Source organism: Oenanthe melanoleuca, chromosome 5, assembly GCF_029582105.1.
Source record: "Oenanthe melanoleuca isolate GR-GAL-2019-014 chromosome 5, OMel1.0, whole genome shotgun sequence".
In the NCBI taxonomy this organism is placed as follows: Eukaryota; Metazoa; Chordata; class Aves; order Passeriformes; family Muscicapidae; genus Oenanthe; species Oenanthe melanoleuca.
The window spans coordinates 23,897,446-23,921,687 of NC_079339.1; the positions used below are offsets into that span (position 1 = coordinate 23,897,446).

Consider the following 24,242-nt stretch of genomic DNA (forward strand, 5'->3'; position numbering starts at 1 on the left):
AGCCCAAAGACCACAGTGCATCTCTCCTGGGGGAAACTTGACTGGAAGTTGCCAGTGGTGAAGGTCCTGGCAAAGAAGTGCTGATCTGAAGCTGGCTGGAACCTGTACTTGAGCTGGACATGGGGTTTTCCTCCAGCCAGGCTCTTGCTCCACATTCTCCATGGCTGTCAGAACTAACAGCACAACTCAAGGTGCTCCTTGGCTACTGGTTGCACAAACAGCCACATCCTGCACACAAAAGCCTTTATACTCACACACACAATGAGCTCTTTCAGTTACATTTACTTTTACCTTATGTTTCAGTCAAGTGTAAAGAGCCTTTGGGTAAAAGGTCAGAGACATAAATTCAACCAGGATGGAGTTGTGCTGAGAAAATAATGCTGTTCCTACTTCCTGAATGGTAAAGAAACCTCTTTGTTAATGTGGATGCCAGTGGGTTTAAAAAGGGAAACACAAAAACCTTTTCCACTGTAAGATGGGAAGAAGAAATATGTCCAGACCCTACAGCAAGAAGTAAACCTGTCTCCTAGTAAGGGGGAAGACACCTTTCCTTTAACATCCCAGTCAGCAGGGTTCTCAGGTACAAGCAGTTGACACACTGAATTCTGCCATAGCAAAGGAGTAACAGCCAGGGTCACAGAGCACGGACAGAGCCACAGCAGAGGCAGCTTCACCTCCTACCACTTAACCAAACACAGATATCGCTTCCCTAACTATGAAGATTCACTGGTGAAACCAAGAGCTTCTGGTTCAGTGCCTCACCCAAGCTTACACAAGGAAGCCTCTTCTCAGGACACACACTGTATTTATCCTCCGGCTGAGGAAGCTCAGATGGTGTCAGCTACGGTTTGCACAGCATGGGTGGCAGTGTCATCAGAAAAGGTCAAGCAAAGTAAACCTCACTTGTTTGTCTGTGCTCTGAAGGGAAAATGCTTTGGCACAGACAGATAGGAACTGTGAAATCCATTCTGGAGATTAAAATATCTCAGAAAAAAAAAAAAAAAAAGAAATTGCATAATCTGAAACCCTGCTTCTATTCAGTGCTTTTAGTACTGGTGTAACTGCCCAGATGCAGGTTCTCTGCCTATCACTGCTGCACCTTGTCAGGCAAGGAAGAATCATAACAAATATCCCGTTTTGGTGTTGAACAGGAAAGCTGCTCTGTCACATCTTGGAGAGCTCTGATGGGAACCCTCATCCCTAGCATTTCTGTAGAGCTTTGAAATGGACACTTGGCTTATGTCAGACATGAGTGCAGTTCATTAAAGGCAATGGAAATGTCATCTAGGTGGTCAAAGAGTGTTGCTGCTGACCCTCCAAAGCCAAAAAAGAGAGTTATTTCTGCAGGCATGCAGTTTTGTGCTCCAGAAGAGACCTGGAGACAGGTTGATGGCTGAGGGGAGGTGATGGCATTTCAGAAAAACTCAGATGCGCTGCTGCAGCTGGCCATGGGTGCCTGCAGGTGAAAAAGAACAGGCTGAGCAGCACTGCTGAAACAGAGGCCTGGCGACTGCAGCGCTTGCAACATTTGAATGGTGCATCACCCTTACTAGAGCATCTTTAAAACCAAGTTCTGCAGCCATCTCTTGGGACACAGATATGGCAAAGCAGGAAGCAGCCTTGGGGCAGGGGCTGAATTACATGATCATTCAAATTCCTTCCTAGGCCAGTTTTCTCTGATTTTATACTTAGATTTATTTGCAATCTGATTACAGCAGGAGATTGAAATAGCAATAAAATATGTTCAGGCTGAACAAGTCAAACTGATAATCAGGTAAGTCTTCCTGGTCTCTCACCATATTTGGTGCTGCAAATACACATGTATGACCAACCAAGCTAATTTTATCATGCTGAGAAGTGAATCATCAGTCCGTTTCTAGTAAGAAAGGGATCCTGCTCTCCTGTGCTCCATCCTGCCTGGTCCTGCTCCCACTGCTTGCCTTTATGTACATGGAGTAAGAACTGCAAGTCTCTCATCGTACATTGTTCCACTTTGTATTTGCTTTGCCTTCATCCTGCATTGTTGTGAGCAGGACACACAAGACAAGGTAAGCAGGCCCTGGGCTTGAACACTGCTACAAGCCACTCTGCTACAAGCCAGGCTGAAGCTTTTGGTTCCCCCACCCAGGACTGTGCCAGGAGGTCTCACAGACTCTTTGAGGATGAGTGTTTCTTGAGGAATGTAGGGTGAAATGTCGGTGATTTTTAGTCTGCTGCATGCAGGCTTTGTTGTTACAGAAGGGGTCATCTGTGTAGTGTTTGCAGCCTGGACAGCTGGTATGGGAATGATTCATGCTGTAAGAACTGCTTTGCTTTGGGGGTCAGGCTGGCTCTTTAAGACTGCCACCAAAGACAAGCTTTTACTTCAAGTCTGTGAAAGATACCATTTGTTTATTTTTCCAGCATTGGTGTTCTTATGGATGGAATAGACAGTTTCTGCCACAAGCTGTCCTCCTAGCCATGGAAGTTTTCTGGAGTCATGCAGGCTCCATACTTTGGCCCTTCAGGAGCTCTTTGCAACAGTCCTGCCTTCATTTTGCTTTGTCTTTTTTCTGGATTTGATTACTTGTCTGCATATTGCTTTGGTGCGGTTTTGCTCACTGTTTTCATCATGGACAGAGGGAGCAACTGCTGCATTGTAGGTCCCCTCTGCTCCTGAAGGCCCACAGAGAACAAGGTGAGGATGGAAATGGGACTTTCAGCCTAATTCAAAGAAGAGGTACTACAATCCCCAAACAGGCTCTTAGGAGTCAGATCATGTGTGATGGCACAAGTAGTTACATATCTAACCTTCGGCTGTGATTTCTTCATTTAGTTTTTTATGGGACCATTAAAAACCCAGGAAAAAGTTAAGATAGGGATTGATACAGCAAAACATTTTCTAGCAAAAGTTAACTTTTGAGGAAGGACTTATAATTGCTGATGCCTCTTTTCCCTCTGATCCACAGCCCTGCCTCATCCAGGAAATCTGTCTCCTTTTTGATTTCCTTTCAGCAGCTGGTTTAAACTCTCTCTCTTGCACACACACTTCTCTCTCCAGCTAGCTTCAGCTGCTTTCCATTTCCTTCCTCCTGCTGTGTGCACTCCCAGCCAGGTACCCAGCACACCTGTTCCCACCACCAGCAAGCAGCAGTGGGACAGAGAGGGGAGCCAGAACAGAGATCACACCCATTGCAGCTCCCTGCTAAAAACATAGAAGGGGGTAACACCTGTGAAAGTAGAGTGTTCATAGATCTGCTGCCACAACTGAAAGAGGGAATGATTTGTGTTCTCCACGTTGCTTTGTGTGCAGCTACACAGAACATCAAATTAAAGTCTGCAGCAGACACACTTCTTTAATGACCATCAAATCCAGGTAGGTGTGAACCACGCTGGATCACTGCAGAGAAGTGCAGAAACACATGTGTGTGTCATAAGGAAATGTGTACCCCAACTTGTGCTTTTTCCCCCCATCTTGCTTAGGAAGTAGAGGGGAAAGTGAAGAGCATATTAATTGCATGTTTGCATATGGCAAGGATCCATGAATGCTGTGGTTTCAGTGAGCACCCTAATGCTATGTGGGGAATGAAAGGGAAGCCACAGAGCTCAGCATGCAATTATTATTCTTTCTGAGGTAAACTTGGGGCCCTTGGATAGATTTAAATCAGCCTTGCAAGCAAGGAGTGAGTGACAGACAAGGAAGGAGGAAAGCCCTAGGAAAAGGAAAGCCTTGAGTACAAGACACCAGACCGTAGGAGCATCCCTTCACGGAACCCCTTTAGCTTCCTGGAATGTGGCTGAGCTGCCTGCGGCTATATGTCTTTCTGCCAGTATGTCAGAAAGCAAAGCCCCCAAACAGTAAATGGGTACTGTAAGAAAATATGAGAACTGAAAACTCACCACTTTGAAAGTAACTGATATAGGAGGAAAATCTCTGTAATTCCTTCATTTCTTCATGGCAAGCTAAGACTGTTCCTTTGCCTTGTCACACACAAGCTCCCCTTCCTGCTCTATACCTCAGAAAGAGCATAGGCTGGTAATCTCCCTGGGGAATCAGACAACTTTCAGGCTGACTGGGTGCAGAGTAATGCCTTCAGTATGAGGGCATCTCCTTCCAGCAGTTTGTTAGCATTTTAAAACACTGTGTGAATGGGAAGCTGCAGGACAACAGAAGAGGGTAGCCACCTCTGTTTCCTATGCACTACTTTTTATTTACTAGGCTTTTGGCCTTCATGGTTGCAAGACCTACTTGTGAAAGGGACCCAAGCAGGCTTCACAGGGCTGGAGACAACCTGAAGAGTCATTCTTAGGGGGATGTATTGCCTAATCATCTCCTACAACTCCAATCTTTCCCTAGGAAGGATGAAGCGCTGCACACTCTGACTGAATTTTACACCAAGGAGATACCTTGCATCAAGGAGTGGGAAGTAAATGGCTTTGGTACAGGAGGTAGCTGAAGAGCTGCTGGAACTGGACTGGATGAGTCAGGGCAAGGGGTGGCAACAACTCTGCTTTGACACACTGTATGTGCCACATAGAGTTAACTCCAAACTCCCAGTTAGCCACATGAATGACTAGAGAGCAATCCATGCAGATCTGTGCCACTTGACCTGTCAAGAATGCTAGAGAAGTTGGACACTTGCATCTTGGCCACATCCAAGAGAATCTTCTCTGTTCAAAATCAAGCAGATACAGCACACACAGGCTGGTCAGGGGAGTGGGAGGAGTGATGTTCCTTGTACTGCCAAGGGTTAAAAGCAAGGTCCAGATTCACAAGAAATCCTGTGAGGAGAAAAGCACAACCCAGCAATTCAGGCATGTCTCACCCCCCATTCAAATGACATTGTTTCAGGGCTGTCTGCCTCACCCCTCAGTGGTAATTACAGACTTTCACTACTGGGGGAAGCGAACACGGTGGAAGAAACCTTCATTACAGACATCTAGAGAAAAGCAACCCCAGTGTAATATCTCAGGCACATAGCCAGGATGAGCCACCAAAGCAAAACACAGTTAGGACAAAAATAAAAGGAGGAGAAGTGTTAAGTGATTTGGGAAGATCAGAAGCCCACCAGGTTGGCTGCTGTACAGTGCTGGGTGTGGGGAGCACTTTGGAGTAACTGGAATGCTGCCCTGCTTTTAAGTGGTGCGGTTTGCATTTACAGTCTTCCTTCCTTCCTCCCTCTCTGGGTGCTTGTTTTCCCTGATGTCTGCATGTGTCCCTTTGTCACCCCTGGCAAACACCAGTGGGCTGCGAATGGATGGTTTTCCTAGGCTTCCTAGCTTGATGTTTGTCAAAGGGGCACATAAAGCTGTAGGTGTCCTTGGCTGACCCCTCTCCCAGTTGAACACCTAGCTTAAGATATACACTCAGGAATAGGCTTCTTGTATTCAAAGCTGGGGGCTCCTTCTCACCTTGTGTGTATTATAGGGGCCCAAAGTTTGAGTTTTGTTACAAAGGATACAAGAGGGTTTTTCTTCCCAATAAGTGATCTGCAACAGCCCATGGCCATTTCCTATTGCTGTGGTGTATCTGTTGGGGTTGGTGTTGACCTACCCTTACGTGGCTGACACCTCTGGCAAAAAAATGGTCTTATTCCTGTGCTTTTTTTCCTCATTCCAACTTTTTGTTGACAAGTAGCCCAAGCTAAGTTGCTTTTTTTACCCCTGGGCATTCACATGTGTGAAACTGGGAACCACTATCATGGCATGGTAAACTCAGTGTTTATGGGAGAGGTCACTTCAGTGACAAAATTTTCCTACAGAGTCCTTTTTTTGTTGTTGGTGGTAACACCTTATTCTTGCAGGATCTGGGGTTTGATGCTACATTAGAAAGATCCTTCAAGCCAATAGATCTTGTCCCCTGGCAGCAAACAGCAGGGGTGAGAGAGGACCAGGAGGAGAAAAACATTCAATCAGAGTGCTATTAAGATGTGTCTAGGGAACTGGCTGAATTTTAATTGTTCTTTCCTACTCAGTGAGTGAGCACAGGAAAAGATTTACCTTCTGGCCTTTCCATTTGGGCATGTTGACATTTCCAGGCGGCACTTTCCTCTGATGGAGAGGTTTGACGTCAGGTGGGCTGATTAAAGCCTGCAGTGCCTCTGACTCATTTGGCTATGTCCTGTGCAAGGGGATTTGTAATGTGTCTCTTGTCTTTCTTTCACTCATTATGGTTGGTTTTAAATAAATAAAGCTAAGCTCAATTCACAACTTCAGGGAAGATGCAACTCGGCTCAGGCTCAAATACTCATTGCCATGGCAACAGATGCTGTCAGGCACACACAGACATGTCACTCTCAGCAGCAAACTCCCCTGCCTTCCTCTCATTGCCTGAGCAGTGCACGGGGCTGGGGTGGGATGCAGGAAAACCGGGTGAGGCTAGCACTGTCCACATCATTTGGGCATGCAGTTGTTCTTGGGAACTGGCCTCACTGCTCTCCCAGCTCAGCAGAGCTCACCTAGGCCAGCCAGCTGCCCTCTTGTGGAGCAAAAACTACTTTGGGGGAAGCCCTGGTGAATGAATTTGCCCCAAGTGTGACTTTCTCAACTTGCAGAAAGAAGGGGAGGGACTACCTGGATCAGCAAGTCTTATACAGCTGCTGCCAAGTGTGGCATGCTCTTCATGGATTGAGATCTGAAATAAAGAAATAAAAATTTTCAGCTGCCTTCTGTAAGCCCCCCTGAGCAAATCCTTCATGACTGCTAAAGAGATGCCCAGCAAGGAAACAGAACTGGGGAGAGATGTGCTTTCTGCAGCAGACTGTGAGGTAGGTAGGTTAGGCAAGGCAAGGCAAGGCAAGGCAAGGCAAGGCAAGGCAAGGCAAGGCAAAGCAATAGAGTCCCTGGGTCCTCTGTCTCAGAGTACCTGGTGTCTCCTTGGCATATTGAGCAGATTGCTTTGTTGTTGCCATTTCCTGTACAGCTTTTGATTCATCAAGAACTTGAGTATAGCAGCAGCCTAAAACATGAAGCATGAAACATGGCCAAAGGCATCATCACTGAGAAAGAGGCTCTTGGAAGTGCTCAAGAACTCCCTGTCCATGGCTCTGCACCCATTCATCTCTAACATCCAGTGATTATACAGTCATCAAAGTTGGAAGAGACCTTTAAGATCACCAAACATCCAAATATCGACAGTATCATGGTAACCCTTAAACCACTAAACCACTAAATAATTCAGGATTCAGATTCAGATGCCTCTTAAACACCTTCAGGGATGGTGATTTCACCACCTCCCTGGGCAATCTATTCCAATATCTGTGCAGCCACTGCTGATCAGCACCAGGTCCTTTTCTGCTGGGCAGTTTTCCAGACACTTCTCCAAGCCTGTAGTGCTGCTTGGGATTGTTGAGGTTGTGCACGACCCAGCACTTTGCCTTGTTGAACCTCATGCAGTTGTCCTCAGTCCATTGAGCCTGTCCAGAGCCCTCTGCAGAGCCTTCCTACCCTTAAGCAGATCAACACTCCCACACAACTTAGTGTTGTCTGCAAATTTACTGAGGGTGCCGTCAATCCCAATGTCCAAGCCATCAATAAGGATGTCAAACAGGACCAGTCCCAAAACAGAGTCCTAGGGAGTACCACTAGCAACCAGCTGCAAAATGAATTTAGCTCCATTCACCACAACTTTCCGGGTCCAGCCATACAGCCAATTTTTTACCCATTGAAGAGACCACCCATCCAAGCCATGAGCAGCCAGTTTTTCTAGGAAAAGATGTACCAGGAAAAGAGAAATTAAACGTTCTGGTTTGTATGGCAAACAGGGTTAACAGTGTTGCCAGATCTTCCTTTCTCCAAGTATCTCAGAACATTTAGCAGTTTTCTCAAAGCCTGGGCACCTAAAGTCCTGGAAATGTGGAAACTTCTCACCCTCCCTGCTCTTAGGTGACTTCTGACAGTTGCAGGGAACTGGCTGAAAATGCATCCTGCTGGCTCCGACATAGGCGGGCAAACCTGGGAAACCATCATTTACTGGTTTTAATCCTATTATTTTTAGTTCACCCCCATTGAGTGAGTTCTGAATTACAGTTTTTGGTTTGGCTTGTGGGCAAGCACAGCACACACAGGAAAGTGAGTGCTGTCCCACTGACCTGAGCTGCACCAAGAGGCAGCATATATACCCCATTGGACTTGTACAGGGGCACGAAGGGGTACAAAACAATTGAGCCAAGAATCCAGTCTTCTCAAATAGATCTCTAGAGTTGGGTAATGCTTTCTAGATTAATCCTCATTTTGCAGGTTTAATGCTTCCCCATGTGGGGTACCATGTCTTTTTTCTACCACAGATGATTTAAAATTAACCTTACCTCCTACAGGCACTGCACCCTGCCACACTGGGGAAGTTAATAGCATTGGAAGAGTTTGCACTTGTGAAATGTTTCTATGACTGCATAGATTGAGCCACATTACCATGACAAATTACTGAAATCTGAGAAATCTAATTTACAACACAAAATTCTTTGTTTTGTGTGTCTTTCCCAACTAAAATTCAAGTCAGAAAGTGTCTGGATTGTGCAGTAACTCTAATCTAGCAGAACTGTGGGTGTAAGAGAGACGAAAAACAATTGCATGAGGTCTCTAGGGCTGGTCTACAATGACTCCAAACCCTAAATTCCTTATCCCTTGAACGTGGTTTACAACGGCAATGGATCCTGGCAGAGCTGTGTAACCAGCACTTAAATAAAGGGGAGGCAGCAAGACCTCCTGAATCAGTGGCAGCTGTTCTGGGAAGGGCTGGCCCAAAAACAGCCACAGCAAGAAGGTACAGAAACCCACTGTCTCCTCCTAGAAACAGAATTGAAGGTCACAGAGTAAAGACCCCTGCAACCACCACTGGCCTCTGATTAAAAAAAAATCCTTTTATGCACAGGCAGTGGTTTGAGAAAGGAAAATATTGAACTACAGTGAAATCTTGGAGAGTTCATGGCTGGGCACCTTAGAAACACAAGTGACATCAATTCAGGTAAAGCTCTATACCCCCAGCCACTGGGGTATGTACAAGAGTACTCCCTCCTCTCAAATTTAACTTCTTTCACAATAAAACTGATTTTTATGTTGCTTTTATCTGGGATAGTGTGAAAGTAACTCAATCTTAGGAACAACAGAGATGAAAGTCTGCTTCATGTCCCCAAGCCACCTCTGAAGCCAGGAAAATCATGGTTCTCTGTAAACAGTTGGTGTTTTGCCTCAGTATGAGAATTAGCATCATTACTTCCGAGTGATGGGGGCTGCCACTGTCTCTGCCAGAACTATAAACAAAACAAAGCACGTGGTGTGGTCCTCCTACCCCCTGTATTGTACTCACAGGGGTAGCAGACAGCAGAGATATTTGGACACTTAGCAGGCTCACTTCTTCTTTTAAAATGCACTAAAAGAAATACTGGCAAAATACATTGTATGAATGGCCCACATAACTTACTGCTGTCACTTATAACTGAGAAGGAACTGCAAGGAAGGAACTGATATTTATAGGGGTGAAAACATCCTTCTTTATTCTGAGGGCATGGTTTACAGTCCTATGAACCCTTTGCAGAATTCAGGTTTTCATAAAATTGAAACAGCGGTTTGAAAACGGAAACCATTAAAAAACCTCAGCACCCTAAACTCCACATCAAACCTGAACTGTTCCTCATGAGCAAGTTAATATATAAATATACTTCACATCATCTGTGGAAGACCCTTTAAATTTACAGTGCCTCCTGGCACAGACCAAGGGAGGCCATGACCTGAGCAACAGCTGTAATGATCCCATTGCAGACAGAATATTTTGCAGTGTTCTACACAAATATTAATTCTGGTGCCAGCAAGTAGTTTTGTCTGGCCTTTTGCTGCCTGCTCAATCCCATGTAAGTCACTCTTTCCTCACTGCAGGCTGCCATCCTCTCCTTCTTGACCAGATACCCAGTGGATTATTTTTGTCTCAGATCACATAGTCCCAATGGTACAATTACACACTGACCTCAAAGACTTGCTTTTAAAATTACCCTTCTTTAGCAAACCCTCTGTCTAGTGGGTTGGGTGGTTTTCTTATTTTTTATTTTTATATCTAAATGGTTAAATAGTGGGTGTGGTTGGGGAGAGAGGAAAAGAAGAAAGAGAAAGAAGCAGACAGAGCAATCAGTAGGGGAGGCAGTTGCGAGGGTCACAAGTGTGCTCAGGAGGGGGAAGTCCATATGCTCCAAGGAGAAGACACTTGGCTCCCTCTCTTTCCTCAGTAACATCTTCTCCTGGAAGGTCAGTTTTTCCTGTCAACAAGTGTAATTTCACTACAGAGACAGTAACAGTCCCTCTTCCTCACAGCCACGACTAGGGACTTATTCTTGGGAACCACTACCTAAACTAGAGACCAAACAAAGCACCAGCTTTCAAATACGGCGTGAAACTTGGAACTTTCCTGTAAGTGCTCACAGATGTTAAACATGTTACAAACAGAAGAGATAGAAAAGCAACTCAGAAGGGCCCTGAAGGGCCTAGAGGCAAACAGGCCTAGGACAGGGGTAGGCAATCATAACTGTAGTGTTGTGTCCACAGTGAAACCCATGCAGGACAGGTGTCATTTGTCCATGTTGCTGTTGAGTTCACAGTTCCATCAAATTTTTGAAAGCCTTCATAAAATGCATGAAATATCTTCAGGAGAGATAAGCATCTTCTTTAAGGATGGCAAGCTGGAGGGAATAGGTCCAGGGAATAGGACCAGTCTGTCTTTGCAGGAAAAAAAAGGGAAGCAAGTCACAGGCTGACAGGAGAAACTTCAAATATGCTGCAACTTCTCACATCCAGGGTGCACACACTACTTTTTGAGTTTGCTACACAATAGGACTTTCCCCTCCACACTATAAATAGCTTTAAAACCCATCTGAAATGGTTTTAAGGCTGAGGGAGCTGCAGCGAATTGGCACCAAATGATAAAAGGAGCTTTTGCTGGGCTGGTTGTGAAAATTTGCCTTCCAATAGCTGCCTGTCACCTGGGCAGTGGCTGTTCTTCCATTGTGCTCATAACGGTGTCCTTCATCCTTCACATATTCAGGTGTGCATATCTATTCCACACTGTTCTGCATACCTTATTTTCTGTAGCCTTTTCTGCAACTGGCTATGTCTCAGTTCTGACAGGATGGGCTCCCTTTGTGTCAAACAAAAGGTCAAGAGTAGTACTTGGAGAGGAAGCCTGCAAACGGTGCCCTGATGTATTTGAGAAAAAGGCAATTGTCACTTGGGTGACTCCTGCTCACATGGGAGTTTGACTGTGTAGGACAGATGTGAACACCATCAGATTGGAAACGATCTTTGAACGTTTGATATAGTCCATGTTCCAGTCTGGGAAAAGACAATCCTCTTCACTCTGTTCTTCCTGCAGCTCCCCTTGGACACAGCATCTTTTCCCCTTCTCCATCTACTAAACCATTGCACCTGGGTGTTGGCCTGTGCTGTTGCACAGCTGCCTTCACCCATACCTGCAGTGACTGCATTTTATGGTGGGTGAACTGATTTTTAGTTTGGTGCGGGGTTTTTTGTAAATTTTGTGAAGAGCTTTTGTAGGCTGTGAAATGGAAATGTACTTGATACCTTGATGGAATGGACAACAAGCTGGTTAGCATAGCCTTGGCTGGGGCAGAAAGCAGTATCAGAGCTCCAGTTAAGTGATACCTATAAATGCTGGCAAGGGACACAGTGAGGATTAACAGGCATCTGTGTACTCACCACTTCTCTCATTTGGAATTAAAAAGACAAATCCACCTACCAACATTTGCTGAACAGAGTTTGTTTCATGAATATCAGTCAGCAAGACGTCAGTCAAAGGTATTCATCTACAAAATAAAAAAATTCAAATTTCAAACTCTGCTCTTTTAATGAGCTCTGGTAAATTTGCTCCCTTTTACAGTCCTGGGGTCAACCAATTAGCAACTGCCTAGGGGAGAAACTTAATTAAGCTCAGATAACACAACAGAGGTTTCACTACCTTGTCCTCCCTCTATACAAATCCTCATTTACACATCTGGATAAAAGCTTCACTGCAAAGCCTGGAGAGAGCAATTGCTTCAAGCAGAGTCTCTGAAAGCACATCTGAGCTCCCAAAAAGCATTGCAAACTCTTGCATCATGCAGAGGCAGGAGAAGGCAAAGCAGCTAGGAAGCGAGAAGATCCACTCTGGCAAGCTGCTGCACGGGGATAGGGTGTCACTGGGAACAACAAAAGGTGGTTTTACTGAGGAAACGTGGTGCCACGACTTATTAGTCTTCCAGCAGAAGCAGGAATCCTAGCACTGCTCTGATGGTGCTGCTCTTGCAGCAGGAGTGAGCCAGCCATTCAGGACTAGTCTGACAAATCTGGCTCCAGCTGCTTGACTTTATTAACGACAGAAGCCCTGGAGGGGTGGGATCCAGAGGCATCACAGCGATTTTTTTTCCCCTTTCCTAAGCACAAAAGACAGAAGTGGAATGTAGCTGAGGAATGCTTCGCCCTTGGAAGGGATGTAATAAATCTCCTTGGATGTGATATTTGGTTTATTTTGTGGGAGTCATTCAAAAGGAAAATGCAGATTGTGGGGCTTAGTGCTCAGCCTATGCTGGCAAAGAATCCCCGACAAAGAATGTCCATTGGCAGGGAATTTCCTGACTTTGCAAGTGAGCAAACGCTCTTTCTCAGTTATTCTAAAAGCTGGTTTGTTATTATATAAAAGGTTCTATAAAGCAGACAGCGATCAGTTCTACTCCAGATTCACCAGAAGAAGGACAAATAATCACCAGCCTTATTTGCAGGAGGAAGGATTTATGCTATGCTCAAGAAAGTGCTTTTTCTCCAGGACGGTCTCCTGGGCTGCCGGGGGCTGCTGGGGAGGCTGCGGCATCCCAGTTGCTGGAAGCATTTAACGCCCACGTCACGCTCTGCTCCTGGGTGACTCCACCTTGGAGAGCTTCAGAGATCTCCCGGAGTTCCTGCCAGCTCTCTGCTGTATGATTATTATTTAATAGCAGGAGCTGCCACCTTTGGGATAGGGGCTTTAGGAGGATTCTTCCTGTGCCTAAGGTCACTGGACCAAGGGATGTGTTAGCAGGCAGAGATTAGGGAAGAAGAAAAAAGAAGGGTACTGATGTGCAGATGGATTTGATTTACTGCAGCGCTATGGCAAAGAAAAAGCCCAAAGGTGACTGTGGACCCACCACAGAGCAAAATAACACCAGCTTCACTGACAGTGCTAGGCAGGGAGAAAGGTTCTCAGGTCTACAAGGAAAACCTGTAGAGGTTCTCCCTAGGGAGGTCATGACAGAGGTCAGATGAATGGCTGTAAGCCACCTGGGAGCCTTAAACCAGGTTTAAATGGGACGTGAATGGGAAGAAGAGCATGGAGCCAACCAGAGCTGTCTGAAGCAATTCCACCATTGAGAGAATCACTGTAGTAGAAGGTAGAGGGGACAATCAGACATTAGGGGCATACAAACTATTTTTCCATAGTAAATACTTAACTATTGCTACAAGTTCCAGCTTGTGAACTATTGCCACAAGTTCCAACAAGTAAAGTTCCAGCTGTGAAAAGCCCAAAGCCCTTCCACCTGTCAGTTTGGATAGAAGTGGAGTAGCCTGAACAGGCAGAGCTGCCATTAGAGCACCGGGACACTTTGGGAGAGGTGGGAGTGTGGTCCCTACACACACAGAGTGAAACCCAGAAACTGCCCATAAGGTGGTGGCATCACTGATAGAGACCACAGTTCACAGCAGTCAGCCACATAAGCCTTTGTCTTGTTGCTCTGCTCATCCTCCAGAAATAAAATTTTGCTCACTCCATTAGGTTACTGGAGATTCCCATTTCACATCTGCTATAAGAAGAGATTAAAAAGGATACCAGATGTTTGCTAAGGATTTGATTTCCTAAAAGAGAATATGTTTGCAGCACTCAGTGGAGAGATGAAGGCCTCTACAATAGATTGTAAGAGTCCTTCAGGTTGTTGCCCACCATTGTCATCTGCTGGAAATGACATGTTTTCAGTGTCTCCTGTCTTGTCAGGGAACACAAATATTTTCTGTGCTGTACCCTGTGTTTTCACATGGAGAGGAGGTGCCTATGTGAAACAAGTGACCTTACAAAGAAATTAGCACTCTTGGGTTATTACCAGGGCTGGACTGAGCACTTTGCTGCTGTTATCACTGCTATTGATTTTACATTTATAGAGAGGTGCAAATTTACACAGTGTTTAATAAACACAAAGTTTCCTGGACTGCAACTAGCATAGGAGAACTGGGAGGTGTTTAAAAAAACCAACAAAAACACAACATAGTTTTAAAAAAACAATTACATGACATTTCTACATTATTTTTTCCACTACAGTCATAGGGCAAAGATTAGAGGAGGTGTTGCTACACTTCCATATAGCCACACATACACCAAGACATTGCAGGACCAAGCAGATCTACCATCTTCTCAGACAGAATGACAATTTTATAACATTTATCCACTGACATCATCCAAAGTTTTGGACAGAGGGGTCTAAATTGTATTGGGTAAGAGTAAACCAGCAGAAGACCTTGGGTTCTACTCCTGCTGTGCCATTTAAAATTTCACACAAGTTTTCCAAAGGTGCAAGCATATTCCTCCTCCAAAAGTGAGGCCATGGGTCTCAGACTGGGATACAACATGGGACATCACTGGACTGAGGTATTTGTGATAGTGATAGTTGAAAGTGATAGTTGAATTAATTCCCTCAGGGCACAGCACCATTATCATCACAAACATTTTGACTGTGGACAAATTATTTGTTTAAAAATAAAACCCTTTTGTCTTGTGGGTGTTTAAAGAATATGTTTTTTCTAAAGGAACCTCCGAGAACAGAATTAAATCCCCGTCTGCACCCACTATGGATCTGAAAGTATCACTTTGTGGCAGAGAGACTCAAAAGAAGGAAAAAGAATAGCAAACAATCATGGAGACAGGGAAGTTGGAAGACGCAAGGGAAAGTGGAAGTCATGCGGCCTTGACCAAAGGGAAAGGAACACATGCTGAATCCAGATAATCTCTGAGGAATTAAATAGGTAGGTTGAACAGTTTCTAAGTGAAAGCACTGGGTTAGGCTCCAGATCTAAGTCATCGCATATTGGCAATCAAAGGGAACAAGACAACAGTAAGTTTAACCCCAGTGTTTGGGAAACACTCAAATAAGTGGGAACAAATGCCTGAAGGTGATGTTTGGGGAAAAACCCCCAAACCAAACCAAAAAACTCCCCAAACAAAAAAGGCTTTGAGTGCAGGGATGACATATGGTACAGCAGAAACTCTGGCAGGAAACCCTGTAAAATACACGTCCTGCCAATAATTTGGGTCGTCTGCTGCGAGTTCTGCCTTCAGCCCCTCGCAAGGAGTTAAAGTTCTGCCACTCTTCACTCACTGCTTTTGCTGCAGACCTGGCTGTGAATCAGGCACACAGTTTACCTTGGCAGGATGTGAATGTCTACTGCGGGTTACAGGGTGTGGACAAGTGTGCCCAGGCCCTTTTCTGCACAGCTTCTCCATATTCTCTAGAGGCTGGCATGGATGAATGGCCCAGCCTTGGAAAATATTATCGTCTCCCAGAGAATGCTGGTTCTGAGCTGTATCCAAAGGAAGCCAGGCAGCACTCAGGGGAAAAGTTAATAAGCAGCTGGGTGAAACTCCCTGGGCTCTACACACGCAGGGAAGCAGAACCCTTTGCTTTTGAGAAGTTCACCTGAGAACATTTTCTTACATCTTAGCCTTGACACTGGGCTTTCAGCTCAGTATATGCCTATGTGCCATAGGCAGTGCCACCTAACAGGTTTTTGGAGCGCTGGGCATGCATGGATGGAGCATATTTATTTGCCTGCCTCTTTCACCAGGCTATCCCGAAATACTTGACCAGGTGTTAACAGCTTGACACTCCAAGGTTTCACAGCAGAATTTCCCCAAGTTCTGCTTCTAGTGAGAAGGACCCACACATCCAAACAAAGTTCTGCAAGCACCTTTCCAGGTATCTTCTGAACCTCTCATGCAGAGGCCAAAGGCAGTCTGTCCACTTCTGTGATCCCACAGGAAATTGCATATTGTTCTAAATGTGAATTCTTCCTCTATATGTGACTGCCTATCTTAGCAAAACGAAGGCTAAGCCGTGGTGGTTCTGCTGTGCACAATGTTACTGCAGAGTCCTTTCCAATGCTCTTCACTGAACATTTCAACTTCGCTTAACTCACCATTGCTCCATCTTAATGCATCTGCCAGGCACAGATCATGTGATTCAATTTGGAGTTTTTCTACATGGACCAATAGATATCAGAATCTGTATATGAGCATATACAAGTTATTTTCAGCTCGTCTATGACATGCGATTCCACCCACCAGGCTTGTAGAGATATATAAATCATGGAGGTGTCTAAAATAACAGGCCCTGAGGAAACATCTGTCACCTCCTCGAGCTTGTGAGGGAGAAGAAGAAAAAGCATTCAGCTTCACAACTTAGTGAACTTTCTTTTAGCTCTAAGAAAGCAGGGAGCAGCAAGTCTCTCTGACAGAGCCCAGATGCCCTGGCAGTTGGATATTGTCACTGAATTCACACTGCATTTGACCCGTGAGCGTAACACAGGCAATACTGAGATGCTCAGCAGTTTGGATGACATTTGTGCCACCTCACCCTTATCATCAAAATAAATGGATTGCTTCAGTTCTTTTTTTGTTTCTTTGGGTTTTTTTTTCCCCCTCCTCAAATTGACAGGTGGTTGCCCTTGCTGGATCTCTTAATCAAAGGAAAACAGAGCTTGCTGTGCTGGAATCTACTGATGGCTGTTCTAGTCCTGAAACCTGCCACCGCCTGTGCTGGTGAAGTATGTGGGCCAGGGCCTCGCCTATCTTACAGATACTCCCCTTTCTAATTGAAAAATCAGGAAAAGCTGGGAAGTTGTTTATTCGCCCTCTCTCTCGCCCCTCCTTTTGAAGCGATCTGATCCTCTCTCTTGGACCTCAACCCCACCCACTCTTTGCTGCTCGTCTTAGTGGAGAACACCGCAGCGGAGCAGTGCAGGGGGACGAGTGCGGTTTCCCCCCGCCCGGCGGGTGCCCCAGCCGCGGGGCCGCCATCAGCCCCGCCCCGCCGGCCTGACGGGGCGCCGTGAGGGAGCGCGCGGCCCGGCCCGCGCCGCTGCTGCCCCCTGCCGGCGGGCGGGCGCCACTGCCGGCTCCGTGTCCGTGTCTGTCCGTGTGCGTGTCCGTGTCCGTGTCCGTGTCCGCGTCCGTGTCTTTCTGTGTCCGCGTCCGTGTCTGTCCGTGTGCGCGTCCGTGTCCGTGTCCGTGTCTTTCTGTGTCCGTGTCTGTCCGTGTGCGCGTCCGTGTCCATGTCCGTGTCTTTCCGTGTCCGTGTCTGTCCATGTCCGCGTCCGTGTCCGCGTCCGCGTCTTTCCGTGTCCGCGTCCGCGTCCGTGTCCTCGTCCTTGTCCCTGACCGTGCCGTGCCCGTGTCTGTGTTAGTGTCGTACCGTAGCTGTGTTCTTGCCTATGCCAGTGCCCGTGCCAGTGTCAGTGTCCATGCCCATGCCCGTGCCAGTGCTCTTGTCAGTGTCTGTGCATAAGGCTTTGTTGGTGGCATGGCCCTGGCCGCACTGTGCGTGTGGCTGTGCCCATGGCATTTTGGCATTGGACATGCCCAGGGCCATGTCCCTGCCTGCGCCTGTGCTGTGCCTGTGGCCAAGCGCCTTTTTGTCCATGCCTGTACTGTGTCCTGACTATGGCCCTGACAAGTGTCCTCGTTCATAGCTGTGCCGTGGTAGTGGCTGTGGCAGTAGCTTTGTCCACGCTGTGCCTATGTCCTCGTCTGTGCCTGTAATGTGTCCGTGCCTGTGGCCATGCTGTGTCTGTGGCCATGCTGTGACTGAGCCCGTGCCTGTGCCAAAATCGTGGCCGTGCCAGTGTCCGCACCATGTGCACCATGACTGCTGAGCCAAGCCTCGAGGCCGAGGTTGTTTTTGTAGATAAACCTACATGACGGACCCACTGCCTGGGCCGTAAAAGGAGAGCAGAGTATTCCCTCCTCCGATGTATTCCCCCCCAGTCCAATCACCGGTGATTTTCCGGAAAGTTTGCGCAATCGTTCCAGTAAAACGCGCTGGTCTTTAACGTCACTTTAGTCAGAAGAAACCCCAGAGCCGAGCCCCGGGACACTCGTGCGCCGGAGCAGGGGCGCCGGGCGGGCCCGGGCAGCCGCGGCACCGGAGCCGCACGCACCCGGCACGGCCGCCAGAGGGCGCCGCCGCCGCGGCCACGGCGGCCAGGGCGGGTCCGCGTGCGCCGCCGTGCGCGCTCCCGCGGGCTGCCGGGGCGCGCTCCCGCGGGCGGCCGGGACGGCGGGGCCAAGCGCCGGGAGGAGCGGCTCTGCCGGTCACACCTTCGGAGGAGCCGGCGGCAGGCCTGCCCAGCCTGCTCTCGAGCTGTGCATTCCAGCGGAGAGGAGCTGCCTCCCCTCCATCCTTAAGCAAGGCCGTGGGAGAGAAGTCCTCGAATGGCTGCTCTGGCTAAGTGGCCACTTGTTCGGCTCCAGCTCAAAATTTACTGGGTTCATTAAGCCATCCAAGAGAGGAGCTTTCCTTGGAGGATGCAGGGCGGGCGACACTAAAGCTGCCTCTTAATGACAGAGGCCATTGTGTTGGGGTTCTTTACAATTTTGCATCACTGCACTGACAGACGAGCACCAGCCTTGCCCAAATGCCAAAACAGATCCAAGGTATAAACACGGAGGAAGATTTTCAAGGAAGAAATAACTGAGGATGTAATTACCTGCCCAACTATTTCCCTACTGAATAAAGCTGACTCTGTAACATAGAAGAGCTGTTCGAATGGTAGAGCTGGTTTTCACTGGTAGCTTAGCCTCTAAGCAGAATGTTGTGAGCAGCATGAAATTTCATGCCAACTGCAAACTTGCTGAGAGGCTGGGGAAAGACCCAACACTGAACCCCCAAAAGCCACGGCTGTACTGGTGGGAGTTGCTAGTGGCAGCTGGCTCCAGTCTGTCTCCACTGCCCTGGCAGCAAGGTGACCGTGCAGTGAGAAGTGCTGCTGCTCACTGTGTGTCAGTATGTTGATGGTGTCGTGTCATCTGTTCCCTGCAGGAGCCTGGCTTTGCAGGGCAGAAGGATGGGATAAGTGAGAAATTAATTCTTTCCACTTTTTGCAGTCTTTTGACTTTTGTTCTGAATTGCATCAAAAACCTACCTTTTGCAAAACTACCCAGTATTTAAAACAAAATCCAAAGTTCAGAGTTAACCCAGGTTACCACCCCACCCTTGTAAAAACTAGGATTTATAAAACATTCATAGTGCTTGGCTAAAGGGAAAATCCCATATTCAAGAAGTGATCAAAGTTGTATCAGATGGAGGATAATTAGCAGAACATGGGAAGTTGCACAGACATTAATGTTCTTGGTGACAGCAGACTGTGCTGGCAAACATACATTTGACAAAGTGATGTAAAACGGTAGCAGATCACCTTAATCAGATGGATTGAAGGAGCTGCATAAAGGCATCCTTAGAGATTCTTCACACGTGCAAGAGCTGATTGCCAGTGCCATTGCTGTGTCAGTATCTTTAATGTTTTATCTTTGATGTTGGCTCAGCACACTCTAGGACCTGCAGTTTCTGCATAGAAGTAGCTCTTTAGGCTGCCTTGGGTTGCCAAGCTGTCTCCAGGTCATGCAGAGGAAAGAACATCCATAGAAACAGAAGTGGAAATCACTGGAAGATCTATAAAGTGATGCCAACTTATGAAAAATCTACAAGAAACGTGGTAGTGAAGCTGAACACACTGTATTGCATTTGGTAAGAAACTATGCAGAAAATTGTCTGTATATAAGCTGGGAAATATAAAGAATTTTAAATGCATGTGAGGGCTGAGCTGTCTGCTCCACAGAGAGCATGGGCAGATCTTTCCTAGCCACAAGGTACTGCAGAGACTGCAGAAAAGTGCAGCAAGTGGAGCATCAGACACAGAAGACTTCAGTCTGAAGTCCAGATCATAGACACCAGAGCTGACAATGATAGAAACATTGCTCAGGAGCAGCTTGTCCTGGAACAGTTCACTATATATCCTATTCCTTTTAACAGATATTCCATGGGCAGTTTCTCAGTTGTAGTGCATAGTTATTTAAAGGTGGGAAATATCTGATTAATTGATAAGTTCTTCAGGAGATGGCAACAAAGTTTAAAAAATTATATACTGAACAAAGACATAGATTCCAGTGAACTTCTGGTGACTGCAGATTTTGATTTGGTTAAAAAGTAGTCAGAACCAGAGTCTGGAGAAATTTATCCCTGGAAATTTGTTTGGGGTTTTTTGTGGGATTTTTTTTGTTTTTTTTTTTTTTTTTTTTTTCCCACAGCAGTACCCAATTACTGTTTCTGGTACTATAACCTACTTTAATAAGCAAATTCCCTCGAACAGCAGTCAGCTCTAATATATCCCTCTTCTTTTCCTTTGTCCTTGGCCACATATTGCTTGCTGTGCTAAGTGCTAAATGGCTCTTGGAAAGTGCTAAGCGAGTGTTATGGAAGGGCTAAGCCAAGTTTCACAAACAACTGCCTGTACAGAGAAATGGTCCTGATAGAGCACCTGGTTGAAGACCCTTGTTTTGACAAGATGGGAGAACTGAACTTCAAGGTTTCCTTAAGATAATTTAAATAAGACCTTTTTATCCTGTGGAAGGGAAGGTTTCTTTGACCCAACTGAAATGAAACCACTGAATGCTTCATCAGAAATATTTGACAAGATCAGTATGTTCCTGCTGAACAGGTCAAGTTCATCCTCTCTGCCTGCTCCACCAGCAGCCACCTCAGCCACCAGTCTTGGCACTTGGTAATTCTCAGAACTGAAAAGCAGTTCCTGGAAGATGATGGAAAGGAAGGCCCTGAGGTGAACTTGTCTTCCAGACAAAGTCAGGAAGAGTCCCAAAGTATCCATACTGCAAAGAGGCACTGACTTGCCAATGGCCAGACATTTCCCAGCTAATCATCACTGTCTGGCCATTGGCAGAAAGAAAAAAATGGACTGATGTGTTTCATTTTCTCCAACAAATGGCATCATGTTGGGGCCACCAGTAAGAATTACCCAGCATATAAACTGCAATCTACAAGTAGAGGAGAAGCTCCACCATACAAGAATCCCCTTACTGGCAAGAATGTTTCAAGTAAGGGGAGCAGATGGGGTCTTTCAAGTGAAGCAGTTTCCCTGGTGAACCATCTCAGTCTGAGGTTTCAGCTTGTTTGTCTTTGGAAGTTTTGGAAGATGTGGGTCTTGCCCTGTGTGCACATGAATTGGGATCATAAGACACCCCTTTGCACTGTTAGTCACTGTCACTTGGGGCATCTCTGTGACACTGGGCTGTTGCACATAGATTTACTCCAGGGAGTGCTGACATGGACTGGCTTCCAGCCCGAGTAAGCAAACACTCTGTGACTAATCGGTAAAGTTACTTATTTTAACTCTAACTCAAAGGATTTGCAAAAACAGCTCCTTCTTTAGTTAGCCATTATTTTGTTTATTTTATGGGATGCTTCAGATACTATGAATTTCTGTATAAAATAGATGCAGTATCATGAACATTGAGGGCTGCCTTGATAATAATTTTATTTTTGTAATTAGATTTTTGCAATTACTGCAGGTTAGATGCTTGCTAATACATTTAAATCAGTCCAATGAATTGGGTTTTTATACTAACAACACATTTTGAAAGCACATGCTTCCCTTAAGTAGCATAGCATCTGTAACTGTTTTACTGAGCTATTTGGGTTTAGAAATGTGTTTATTATGAAAAATGCCACAGAGCCCGTTATGTCCTGTGTAGTGTTTGCCATGTAAGCTATTTATAAGGCAAGCTATTTATAAGGAAAGTCATTCATAAAGAAAGTTAGTTAGAGTTATTTATAAGGAAAAGCTAGGCTCATCTTACTTTATAGTTGGAGATGATATGGCACAGGGACAGGTGAAAAGTTTCTCCGTGTCATGCAGCAAGTCTGGTTAGTCTCAACTCCCACTACCTGCCCATCCATCCCTCTGCCTGCTCAGCCACAGTGCTCTTTGTTCCTCTCCACCCTACCCCACAGCAAACAGGATAGTTCAGTTTTCTCACATCCTTCCAACCATGGTCTGCTGCAGGGGACACAGCTTCCTAAGTAATGATGAATCACCATGGAGCTTCTCAGCTTCCCAACTTTTACAAGAATCCTATGTTTCTTGACCAATTTTCAAGACCAATATATATCTGCTAATCCCATTTCATCCAAAAGAAAGGAGATATTAGTTACTAGATTTGGCCAGTGGGGGTTGGCAAACCCATATTTGTCACTTAGCGTTAGCTAGGCTTTTCTTCTCCTGGTTGAGAATCAGAGTGAAAAACTCAGTGGATTTCAGAATTTTTCTGTATTTTTTGTTTTCTTGTTTCCTCAATGAAATTCAAATCTCTGGTATTTGAAGAAAGTACAGCCAGCTCTAGAGAAAACTGAAAACATGAAGGAAAATACTGTCATTTTTTTCCCATTTAAATCACAACAGAGACTAGTAGCTACTGAAACAAAAACTGTCCACATGGATACAGGCAGACAAGCAGCGGCTGCTTGCACTGACAAAGACTTAGGCACTTTATATTGCCTCCTGGAAGCCTCCCAGGATCTCCTCACCAGCATGTTTAGAAATGGCTCAGTGGGAAAGGCCAAGGACATAATTCATGGCTTTTTATTGTCAGCTGCCACAGGGTTTCTCCATAACTTGGTAGGCAGGAGGAATTTGCTCTGCTTTCACTGTCAAATTAAATGTTGGCATCTGCGGGATTTACAGAAAAATAAGTAATTTTGTCTTCATTTCTGGGATGGCATAATTCAGCCCTGGCCATCCCAAGCAGGTGCCTTGACCTTGTTTCCATCTGCATCCTAAATTTGCTGCCCACTGTCAGACCTACAGCATCCCTGGATGAAGTTGGTCACAGCAGGGCATGCACGGCCACCTCCACAGCTCTGTGACTTCACACCCTTATGCCTAAATGGCAGAGGTTTTCACATCTACTTAGGGTTTCTGTCTGGAAGCAGAAACCTCTATTTGACTCCCAGCAGTCAGTGAGAAGCCAGTGATTACTGTATCGTTCTCTATTCCTGCCCGTCTTAAACAAACCTCCTTAATCTTCCAAAGCCTCTTCTCAGGTTTGCTGCTGGGATGTGAAACCCTCCATTTGTGTCTGTCATTCCCCAGGCCAGGAAGAGCAAACTGGTCATCTGCTGCTTTGTGCACCCAGCACCCTGCAGTAGCTCAGCCTTTTTTTTGGAACAGCGTCATATTGTTGACTTCAGTTCATGGCTGACACCCCGAGCTGCTTTTCCGCAGTACTGCTGCTTGGCCACTTAGTCCCCATTTTCTCTTTGTGCTTTTGATTTCTTCCTCTTAAGTGTAGCACTTTGCACTTTTCTTTACTGAGTCGTTGATTTTCTCCAATTTAGCAACATCATTTTGAATTCTCAGTCCATCCGCCAAACTGTTTGCATCCTCTCCCAGCTAGATGATGTCTGCAGATTTTATGAGTACTCTTTATTCCCTCGTCACAGGTTGTTAATGAAAATACTGCATAAAATGGATTCCACACAGATGTTGGAAGGATCCCACTTGAAAATTCCTCTAAGTCTGACAGAGAACAATAGATATCTGGGTTTAAAGCTTTTTTTTTTAACCAGACAGGCATCTACTTTATGAAAATTTTTATCTAAACTGTATTTTCTTTGTTTTCTTAGAAGAACGTTGTGTGGAATGGTGTTCAAACTTTGTAAGAATCAAGATGAATGACAAATGCTACTTCCTCCTTACCTGCAAAGAAAGGTATGTGGGGCCCATGCTGACCTAAGCAGAGAAAGGGATTTTTCTACAGGCTTGGAACTGCTTTATCAGTTTCCAATCTTCAGTTCAATTGCTGCAATTTTCTGTGTAGCCACAGCCTGAGTAATTGTCTCCAGTATCTCCGTGATTAAAGCTCATTCAAAATTCCAGCAAGCTTCAATAAGACATTTTCCTTCCTTGCTACAACAATATATAGTCAAAGATCAGGTTTTTTTTTTTTTACAATTCCAAATTCAGCAAGAGAGAAGTTGGTACTAATACACACGCAGCAGCAAAAAACGCCTTTGCAAAACCACAAAGATGTAGGTAGATTCTTGAAGACATTTCCTACTTTGTAAAATCCACATTCAAAAAAGCATGCTGATGTGTGCTAATAGCTGTGTATCCCCTCAGTCTAATGATTTTAATTTATG

The 24,242-nt window shown here is 45.7% G+C and overlaps 1 long non-coding RNA gene across 2 annotated transcripts; it reads right to left on the minus strand.

Moving 5' to 3' along the window:
- Positions 1-1,067: 1,067 nt before the first annotated feature.
- On the minus strand, positions 1,068-17,062 carry LOC130254160 (uncharacterized). Of its 2 annotated transcripts, XR_008840648.1 has the most exons (5): positions 16,948-17,062; positions 11,717-11,783; positions 6,553-6,613; positions 5,980-6,100; positions 1,068-4,761 (listed from the first exon to the last, which is right to left on the minus strand). It is a non-coding gene; the product is annotated as an uncharacterized LOC130254160 (long non-coding RNA). The 2 variants fall into 2 exon arrangements; XR_008840647.1 differs by lacking the exon at positions 5,980-6,100.
- Between the last annotated feature and the right edge of the window lie 7,180 nt (positions 17,063-24,242).